The sequence below is a fragment of the Carlito syrichta genome, unplaced genomic scaffold, assembly GCF_000164805.1.
Source record: "Carlito syrichta isolate Samal-C Ts95f unplaced genomic scaffold, Tarsius_syrichta-2.0.1 Scaffold302536, whole genome shotgun sequence".
Lineage (NCBI taxonomy): Eukaryota > Metazoa > Chordata > Mammalia > Primates > Tarsiidae > Carlito > Carlito syrichta.
In genome coordinates this window covers 507,153-518,548 of record NW_007246632.1, presented here as the reverse complement: position 1 = coordinate 518,548, position 11,396 = coordinate 507,153, and the positions used below count along the sequence as shown (strand labels likewise).

Here is an 11,396-nt window from a genome sequence, read left to right as displayed (position 1 = left end):
ATTTCATCATTGACCCAGGAGTTGTTCAGCATCATGCTGTTTAGTGTCCATGTCTTTGTGGGTTTTGGAGGGACCTTGTTGGTGTTAATATTTATTTTTATTCCACTGTGGTCCGAGAAGGTCCATGGTAAAATTTCAGTCATTTTAAATGTGTTTATGCTTGATTTATTGCCAAGTATGTGGTTGATCTTAGAGTACGTTCCATGTGGTGATGAGTAGAATGTGTATTCTGTGATCTTTGGATGGAGTGTTCTGTAGTTATCAATTAAGTCCATTTGATCAAAAGTCACATTTAGGTTTCAGATCTCATTGCTGATTTTTTGTCCTGATGATCTGTCTAGAGTTGTGAGTGGTGTATTGAAGTCCTCAGCTATGATAGTGTTAGAGTCAATTTCTTTTTTGAGTTTACCTAGAAGCTGCTTTATGAAAGTTGGCGCTCCTATGTTGGGTGCATATATGTTTAGGATGGATATTTCTTGTTGATGGATTGAACCTTTTATCATTATGTAGTGGCCTTCTGAGATTAAGATTGTGATTCCTCCTTTCTTTTATGTTCCATTCACCTGAAAATTTGTTTCCCATCCTCTTACTTTGAGTCTGTTAGTGTCCTTTCTAATGAGGTGAGTCTCCTGAAGGCAGTAGATTGTTGCCTGGTAATATTTTATCCATTAGGCCATTCTATGTCTTTTCAGTGATGCATTTAGTCCATTCACATTCAAACTAATTATTGAAATGTGAGAGTTGATCCCTATTATAATGTTCTTACAGAGTTGTTGTTCTTCCTATTAGTGTGTTGTCTTTCTTTTGGTTTTAGAGTTGGATCATGTGTGTTTCTAATCTTTTGCCTGCACTCTTGTGAATAATATTGTTGTTCTTTTTTCCTTTTCTTCTGTGTTCAATACTTTCTTAAGTGTTTCTTATAGTGGTGGTCTTGTGGCAGCGTAGCTTCTTAGCGATTGGATATCTGGGAAAGATTTCAATTCTCCCTCACTGATGAAGCTTAGCTTGACTGGGTAGGTTATTCTCAGTTGAAATTGTTTATCTTTTAGAACTTTGAAGATAGGGCTCCAAGCTCTCCTAGCCTGGAGGGTTTCTGCAGATAAATCTGCTGCTATTCTAATTGGTCTTCCCTGGTACATAGTCTGACCTTTTTCTCTTGCTGCCTTTAGGATTTTTTCTTTTATACCTTCTTTGTTTAGGTGAATTATTATATGTCTGGGAGTTGGTATTCTCTTGTGTTGTCTTGCAGGGGTTGTGTGAATCTCTTGTGTTTGAATTTTTGCATCACTGATGAGATGAGGGAAGTTTTCTTGAATGATTTCATGAAATGTTTGTTCCAGTGTGGCCTCTGTTTCTCTCTCTGCCTCAGGAAGGCCAATTACTCTTAGGTTCGGTCTCTTGAAGTGATCATTCATCTCTTGCAGGTTTTGTTCTGTCTTTTTGAGCTTCTTTTCTATGCTTTTGACAGTTTGGGTTAGTTCTGTATTTTGGTCTCTGAGCTCTGAGATTCTTTCTTCTGCTTGGCTAATTCTGCTTTCCATGCCTATTAGTTTGTTATTTATTTCATTCACAGTATTCTTTATTGCTGTTATTTCTGACATCAGCTCCTTCCTATTTTCCTCTTGTCTTTCCTCAATTTTTTTAATTCTCTCTATTAATGTCTTGATGTCTGGACTTATTGGATGTGACCAGTCATTCTGGGGTCTCTTCATTGTTTGTGTTCCAGAATCTGTTTTCTCAGTGTCTGATCTCCCAGGGGTCTGTGTGAGACCTATATTCTTCTTTTGGTTTTTCTTCATTTGTGTGGTTTTTTCCCCCTCCCTATTTTTTCCTTCCCTCCATGTCACCGTCTTCTTTAATTCTGTTATTCAGGGGTAGAGGGATTGTTTTTACTTCTGTTTGTTCAATCTCCTATGCTTTATGTATGCCCTCTTACTTTGCTCAATTCTGGAGTTGCACTGTAGGTTGGGGGTGGTTCTTTTTGCAGTTTTGATATTTACTTAAGGGGGGAGCTATGATTTAAAATCTATCTGCAGGTCCTGGTATTCGCCGACAGGTATATGAATAATCTGAAACCCATTTCCCACTGCCTTGGAATCTGTTCATGCAGTGGGGCTGTAGATTTACTCCCTGAAATAAAACGTGGTTAGCAGAGGGAAGAGAATGGAGCGGACAGTGGGGGGATGAGGGGGTGGAGAGAGAAAGAGGAGTAAGTGGGGAAACAGACGAGTGTACCAACAAATAGAAAGAGAGACCTAAACTGAAACAGATAAAAACAATAGACCATGACTACAGACTAACCAACTCCTATACAAAAAAAATAAAACATACAATCATGCTAACATTCAAGCTAATCAACCACCTTATTGGTGTGCTGTTCCTTTATACAAAGATATGGTTTACAGAGAGGAGAAAAGAGAAGAAAAGGAAGAGGAAAAGAAAAAAAAGGAACAAAACAGTAGGAATAGAATTAAGAATCAAGTCATTAAACTAACAGAACCAATCGAGCATACTCTGAGACTTTTCGTTTAAGTCCAATGTTCTTTCAGCTCTGATTTCTAGCTGTCTTCTCTAGCTGGTAAATTAGTTCACAGTTGGGATCAGTTGCCCCTGGCCTGCTGTGAAGGACAGTTTAGATCACCTTCAGTTCACTCAAATCTGGCCTGTGTCTGTTTTTCAAGTTTTTTCCCGTTTCGGTGTTGTTACCTTGAATCGCCAGCAGGTGGTGCTATTTCAGCTGCTTGCCCCAGAGGGAGTCGACCCAGACAGGAGTCCGGCAGAGGCCAAGATGTGAGCCTGCCTCAGGGCACACGGGAGGAGACCCACGGCCGGCAGGACGTCACGGTGGCAACAGAGGTGGCAGTGACCCCAGCAGATCTTGCCTGCAGGGGCTTCAAGGACTGAAGTCGTGGATCGCCTCAGGCACGGGTGGCACCATGTGCTATGGCTACCATGGAGGCCGTGGTGGCGCTGGCAGCTGCTGTGTCTGCGGCTGCAGTGGCTGTCCAGATGGCTAAGATGCCCCAGTGGTGGCGACAGCCAGCTCTGTGTGAAGAGAAGGCTGACGTTGGGATCTGCAGCCCCCAGGGAGAGAGCCAGAGACCCTCTGTGTTCTCCTTTGCGGAAGGTTTCATAGACCAGGCTGCCCCGTCACCATCTTGCCGAAGTCCCATGTGTCTCCATTTTAAGTTTTTATGGAAGTCCTGTTCATTCATTTCCATGTATGTATTTTATGGCTTATTTTTGTTTATAACTCCTACAGATAGAATCGTTTCTGGCACAATGGATGGATGGATGGATGGACAGGTGGAAGGAAATGAGTAACTACTAGTCTTAAACTTGTCTTAAGCCAAAGGCATACTTATGACAATCTCTCTATTAAAAATGCTTCAGGGTTCTTGACTTTTCACTTACCTTTTTTCTGTCTCTCTCTCTTATCTTATTTAGTCTTTCCTTTACCGATATGCTTCTATATACTATACCTTCTCACTACATAGATATGTCATGTGACTCATTTCAACTCGTCATTTAGGTTTTGGCTGACTCAGAACTCTCTTGGAGAAGATTTCTGTGTCCTTCTGAAAGACAGAAATAGATAAGGAACCCCCATTTGGGGTAACATAATCTTACCAAAGCAGTTTTTTACACTATTAGTTGTGTTACCATGAGCTAATTAAGAACTTTTATCTGTTCACCATTATGCCATCAACACTTGCAACAAGGCCTAGAATACAATTGGTGAACAATAAATCTTTGCTTAAATACTGAGGGATGTTCAAACAAGGTTCTGGATAATTGACTGACTTGTCTAAGGTCACAGAACTACATACTTGTAATAGTCCTCACTCTCTGCATTTGAAATCTACCTTCCATCAAGGGAAGACAAAGATGTGAATACAGGAAAACAAACAAACCCCACCAAAACCTCTTTTCACAAATGTTGTTGCAGCCAGCTGTCTTTCACTCAATTCCCATAATCATTTTCTAGTTTTTTCTCAGAGTAATGACTTACTCAGAAGAATTTTCAGAAGCCAAGATTAAACCAACAGAGTAGTCCACATCAATATTAAAAGCAGTAAAATTTCCCAGAGAATTTTTTGCAAAATAATTTATAATTATTCCAGACTTTTCTGCCCAAGTCATTTTTAATTTTATCTCTTTTTCTCTACTAAGCACTCGTGCACTTTTTGGTTGGCTTTTGGACAATAGCCAACCCAAAAGTCATTTTATTTAATAGAAACAGGAATTTTTATGTGACAACATGTCCCCAGAGCAGAAAGCTCTACAACTAATCTCCTCCCTAGACTGTCATCTTGTTCTTCCAGCTGTAGGACATTTTTATAGAGTGTAAAGTCTTCAGAGGCACTGCTGCTCTGGGGTTAAGAATAATGTTACACCAGGTACATTCCTGAAGTGTGGAAAGACTGTTATAAGGCTGCCTGAGTAGCCCTTGGCTTCTTAACCTACACAGCATGCATTATGGGGATGTGTGGTCACGTATCAGGAATATAAAGCCCAGGATAATCATAACAAGTCACTTTTATTAAAAACTTGCTGGGAAGAGGTTGTAAATTTGTAAATTTTTTATTATGGTAATTGATTCAAAACTTAAAAATAAAATTTTATTTAAAGTGTGGTACATACATATGATGGTATATTACGCAGTCATAAAGAAGAACAAAATTATGAACTTTGCAACAACTTGGATGGACTTAGAGCCTATAATTCTGAGTGATCTATCACAGAAACAAAGAACTGAGTATCACATGTTTTCACTCATAAGCAAGGTCCTTGAACAATTATAATATTACTATAAGAAAAGAATTGGCAGTAGTGGGAAACTGCCAGGGGATGGGGGAGGACATACTTCATCAACAAGGGTACCTGCATAATGAACATTGGTATACCTAACCTTGAATTGTATCCTACATCTTTAAAATAATTTTTTTTAAATCAACTTTGACATTAAGAAAACTACTTTCATAGGAATTTTTAAGATAAAATAGAATTATCAAAATAAATGGTGCTTTGAACTATGAGTCCTCACACTTGCTGGAATCACACTGAACATGCTCCCATAATATTCGGGGTAAGAAGGATATGATGGAAAGAACAGGAACTTTGGATCAGGCAGACCTAAGTTCAAATCCTGGCCCCAACCACTCAGTGTTTATGTCTTTTTGAATACTTGAAAGCTGCTTCCTTATCTGTACATGGAGATAATAGCACTGCAGCTGGTATTGTGATTAGTCACCATGTATGTAAAGTACACAGCACATGTTCAGTCAGTAGTGATTTGTATTGTTGTTTGAATTATTTTACTATGCCACCAGAGGCAATAGACACAGAACCAGAAATTGTGGGTGATCTTGTGGTGAAATCATCAGCACTTGTGGGTTCTGTAGCTTCGCGTAGCTATGGTGCCCTACTAGAAGTGCCCTATCAGAAATGCCCTGCTCTTTGATCTCTCCCAGCCCTGGGAAGAAGCAGCATATCATACATCACTTAAGTTACTCTTTTTCTCTTGGTTTGCATTAAAACAATGTATAACAAGAGTAATTTCTTGATTTAAACATGGAAAAAAAGAACTTTGGATGCCCACTTCATATTCTGAAAACAAAAATGGAAGGAGGAAGGGAGAATGAGTCTGCCCTCTGAGAGCTAACAAATCTCACTGAGAATATGGACATTTTGTTAATGAGAGATAGTGAGTGGTGAAGAAGACAGGAAAGGCTAAGAATGGTGTAAATAAGATCAGGAGGAGGATTAGAATTGAGCTAGGCAATGTTTTTTCTTTCCAACGCAATCTGGGTCATGTATACAGCCACTGAGATCGAATCCTTATCCGTGCATCTTGCCATCACCCCCATTTACCTTACTCTCCAGTCCAGATAACTGTTTATAATTCCCACAATGGGAACTATAGTTGATCCTTAGTGCATTTGTATACGCTGATCTCTCTGCAAAGAATGCTCTTGTCTTACCTTTCTTTGCTGGGTCAGTGCTACCCTTTCTCCAAGTCCTGACACAAGCTTCACTTCTTTTTAGAAACCTTCCCCAGTCCTTCCAATAAATGGATTAGAAGTCCTTCCTCCTTTTATTTTTTTAATACGGATTCTCACTCTGTGACCGCAGCTTGGAGTGCAATGACACTCTCATGGCGACTGCAGCCCTGACCTGCTGGGCTCAGGCGATCCTTCTGCTTCAGCCTTACAGGTAGCTGGAACTACAGGTGTGCACCACCACACCTGGCTGAAATTTTGATGTGTTGTAGAGATGATGTCTTACCAAGTTGTCCAGGCTGGTCTCAAACCCCTGAGCTCAGGCAATTCTCTTGCCTCTGCCACCCAAAATGCTGGGATTACAGGCATGAGCCACTGTGCCTGACCATGGTCCTTCATCCTTATTTCCAGGAGGCTGTGTACTTTGCTCATCAGGGCACTTATCCCCCATATTGTAAATGTCTCTTTTTTCTACTCGAAGGTAATTTCCTTGTTATTATCAGTGCAGGCTAATTGCCATGACAAACCTCAGTGGCTTAATACAATAAGGTATCTTTTACTCTTTCTTTGCAGTCCAGATCTGTGTGGTGGCTGGAGTGGATCGACAGGGGAGTGTCTGCTCCACATAGATTCTAAGGAGCCTCAGATCATTCCCTCCAAATGGTTCCCATTATCCCCAGTATCTCAAAGTTTTCCCCTGGTTCTCTGCATCTATCCAGAAAATTAGGGAAAAGAAAGGTCATGAAAAATCTTCAGAGAGGTATTTAGGGGGCCAGTCACCCTCGATATGGGCCAAATATGTTCCATTTGGTTCACGTATATTCCATTTAGTTAAAACATTGTCAGGTTACAGGGAGGCTGGTAAATTTAATCAAGTTATAAGTTTAGCTGAGGGAAACAAAGATTTGGCGAATCCACATGATTTGAAAGCATATTGTGTATCCCTTCATATCTAATACCTTACACCATAGATGCTAACACCGTCAAAATAAGTGAAAGAATGAATTAGTGTATAAGTATATGATGTGTAGAATATCAAAGGTGATGGTAGTGCATTCACTTTGGGAAATAAATTAATGCAAACAAAATAGAGGCAGCTTGTATCTGGAGGGCACAACCAAAACTTGCCATTCTCCTGCCTTGTCACACAAAGTCAACATGACTGGTAAATGTTTTTCTCAGTGTCTAGGCATCTGGTACCACTGCATCCTCATCTCCAGCCACTCTCTCTTTTTTTTCAGCTTCCTTGCCAGTTTTCAAATTCATCAAACATGCTGATGCTCTCACATCAGGGTCTTCACCCTTGTGGCTTCCCTGGTTTGAAATTCCACTCCCTGCCACCTCTCCCTAAACCCTCCCCGTGACCCTGTGACTCCACCAACAGACACATGCTGGTCCTTCACCTCACTCAGATCTTGCCTGAAATACTACCTTCTCAATTAACCCTTTTCTAGCCACTCAGGCTTCCTGGCCACACTCCTTGCTTTGTTGTTGTTGTTGTTGTTGTTTTCATTGCATTTGTCATGACCGATAATATTATATGCTTGCCCACTTGATTACATACTAATGAAGTCAAGAAATTTGGTCTACTTTGCTTTTTTATTTTTTTTCTATCATCACCACCTAGAAACAGGGTCTGGCCCATTGTAGATGCCTAAATATTTTTTGAATATTTTGTCTTTGCACAATGCTTTGTGTTTCCTTGGCATTAAAGTGAAAGACATTAATTTAGCAATATAATGTTAAAATATTTTCAGGCCATCCTCGGTGGCTCAGCCTGTCCCTGCACTTTGGGAGGCCAAGGTGAGTGGATTGCCTGAGCCCGCAGGTTCGAGATCCACCCAGGCAACTTGGCCAGACCTCATCTCTACAATAAATCAAAAATTAGCCGGGTGTGGTAGCGTGTGCCTGTAGTTCCAGTTATTTGGAAGGCTGAGGTGGAAGGATGGCCAGAGCCCAGCAGGTCAAGGCCGCAGTGGCTGGGAGGTTGCCACTGCATACCAGTCTAGGCAACAGAGTGAGTCTCCAACTCAAAAAAAAATTTTTTTTCAAAAATTTGACAATTGGATGAGAAATGGAGAGGGAAAGAAAAAGACAATAATTATTGGTAAGTGGTGGTGGTGACGACTCACAGACTTAGAGATAAAATGTTATTGCTCTTAAAGGACACATCAGAAACCACTAGGGAATGCTTTGAAAGTATTTCAGTGTTTCTTCCTAGAATTCTGATTTTGATGCCATGTGAACACTCACCAGAAGCAGCTTGAAGATCAACTGCAGAGCTAAGCAAACGTATAATGAGTTCTTAAACCATTTCAATTTAGTCTTATCAGAAAGGTCATTCAGTGAAGGAGGCATTTTGATCACAGCAATTCTTTTCACAGAAATGATATCTGGGAAGCTGGTCTCCTATTTGATAATTTGAAGGCACATTTGGGATGCAGAGAACATTTGACAAAACCTATGTTTAAACTCAGCTGCTTAAATAAGAAACAAAAGCTACAAACACACTATGAAATAGAAATAGCCAGAAGAATTCATTTGCAACTTCTTTAGTAAAGTTAACCTAGCATGTTGGACTCGCATCATGGCATTAGAGAAGTACAGTATAGATTTGGAATGGACCTGCTGGTGAGGAATATGGGTTCTAGAGACAATGACACAAATGTTTACTGAGGGTACTTGGGCACTCTGCAAATCACTTCATGCAAGATAGGCATTACTATTTTTATCTGGCACTCATATCAGAATAGTTAACTTGTATACTCTCATATAGCAGGGTGCTGTAGAACCGGGCTCACACTGAGGTCTGTCTCACTAAGAGTCCCTATTATTTCTACTCTTTCTGCCCAAGGGTAGAAATTACACCCCAGAGTTGCTCAATTATTAAATAATACATCCAGAATACCAACTGAAGTATGTTGACTCCTACTTCAATGGACTTTCTGCCAGAGTTAATTGTTTTTCTAGGGACACAAAAGTAAATTTTGCGCATTAAAATCTACTTATTAAACATATTTTTAATCCATATTTTATTCACTCATATTTCTTCTCTCAATTTTGTTTTTAAAGACTTTATTATCTAAGAGTAGGAAATGAATTCATACTTTACCATGAGCGTGTTTTTACTATTTATGCTTATATTATTCCTATTTGCATTTTGCTCATATATGCATTTCTATAATAATGATATTTATCCTTTACAAGAGATGCACTAGCTTTTGTCACTATGAGAAAATGCTTTGATGGCATGACATTTCTATTTTATAACATTGATTACTTACTTGTCAAGTGAGAACGGTATTAGAATGTAGAAACACATTTGTATTTTATTTTTAAGTGGTCTAATAAATTGCAAATAAGAACAGGAAATATTAGGTATTATAATAATATAATAGCTAACACAGAGAACTTAATATGCGAGCATCACAACTCACCTTTAAAAAATATATACTAGCTCATTTTATCCTCATACAGCTCTATTAGGTAAACATTATTAATACTCTGTTTTATAATTAAAGAAACTGAGGCACAGGGAGGGTGACCAAACTGGCAAAGGTCACACGATTGGTATGTTGCAGGGCTAGGAATCCAACTCAGGCAACCTTGTTTCAGAATTTAAGCTCCTAACCACCCATTATGCTGCCTTCTTAGTGTGCATGTCAAAATTTCATAGAAGAGTCTATCATGTCCTCTCTTTTCCCATAGATGCCTAATGCAGAGGCTACAGCCAAATTTAAAGCATGCCTATCTTGTCTTCTTGAATATCATAAATGAAGCAGAAATTACTGGAGTAGTGAGACAACATTTGAAAATATTAGGTATTATAGGACTTATTTCTTGGAGACAATGTAAGAACAAGAGCAGAGACAGAGCTGAGTTTATTCAGCTACTTTATAGCTGTGTGAACTTTGGTGTGCTACTTAACTTATTTGAATCCCAATATCCACATGTGTAAAGTGGGGTATAATAAACTCAACTCTCAGTGTTCAGTGAGATCTTTTTTAGAACCAATATATCTGAAGCAACGTTATTAATTAGTCTCATAACAGATGTAAAATGGTGGCATTCTTATCAATACATAAGTGATATAATATAGACCAATAAATAACACAAGATTCAGGCAAAACCAGTTAAAGAAGATGAATATGTAGACAGGAGAACACACAAGTTGTTCCTATCATGAAATAAAGCTGTTATTAAGCAGTGTGGTATATTATTAATGGCTTAGACCTTTGAAGTCATGCAAATTTGGGTTTAGAGCCTATTTTGATTCAGTTTCATATTTCTTTGCTACCTGGCCTTTGGTAAACATTTCTAAACTTTATTTCTTCATCCATGAAATGGGGATAGTTATTATTACCTCAAACAGGTGTTTTGAATTCCCTTGCCCTTTGAAAGACTCCCAACTGCGGGACCAGGAGGTGAAGTCGGGGAAGGTCCTGACGGCTCCAGGTTGACAGGTCCGCGACCTGTCCTAGCCATCATGGGTGTGATATGTATACAGCTGGTCATTACCATGGTGGTGGCCAGTGTCATGCAGAAGACTCTACTTCACTATTCCCTTGCTCGATGGCTACTCTGTAATGGCAGGAGCAATGGCTCAGTGTTCACAATGACTTTATAGAACATAACTCCTGCGAATAACAAGAATAAACTTTTGAGATGGTATCAACATCCTACAGAAGAAGAATTAAGAATTCTTGCCAGGAAGCAGCAAAAAGAGAAAAGCCAAAAAAGATAGGAAATACAATGGTCACATTGAAAGTAAGCCATTAACCATTCCAAAGGATATCTATCTTCATCTAGAAACAAAATAAGTTACAGAAGTGGATTCTTTAGCATTGCATTACTTACAGGAGTACCAGTGGCTGGTGGATTTCACAGCAGCTGCTATGGTTGTGTACCTAGTAACTGAAGTCTACTACAGTTTTATGAAAGCCTACACAGAAAATGAGTATCAGCTTGGTCTGGTGTCTGCTTGTCTTTTGTCTTTTGCAACCAAAGTTCTATTTTTATTAACTACACACTATTTTAAAGTAGATGGTGCTGGAAAAACTGGCTGACCACATGCAGAAGATTGAAACAGGACCCCTATCTATCCCCATACACAAAAATTAACTCTAAATGGATCAGAGACCTAAATGTAAAACCTCAAACCATAAGAACCTTAGAAAATGAAGGACATACCCTCATGGAAATTGAAACTGGCACCAAATTCCTGAACAAAACCCAAAACCCACAGGCCATGAGAGAGAAGGTAGACAGTGGGACCTCATTAAACTGACAAGCTTCTGCAAAGCCAAAGAAACCATCAAGAGAGCAGGGAGATAGCCTACAGACTGGGAAAAAGTATTTGCCAACTCCAGGTCTGACAAAGGCTTAACATCTGGA

The 11,396-nt window shown here is 39.4% G+C and overlaps 1 protein-coding gene and 1 pseudogene across 1 annotated transcript in view; both read left to right on the top strand.

The window, feature by feature from the left end:
• Positions 1-11,396, top strand: part of LOC103259141 (discs large homolog 1-like protein) — a 235,659-nt gene that overhangs the window by 78,251 nt on the left and 146,012 nt on the right. The gene's annotated exons all lie outside the window — the stretch shown is intronic.
• The window catches only part of LOC103259140, a 2,356-nt pseudogene continuing 1,448 nt past the window's right edge, over positions 10,489-11,396 (top strand).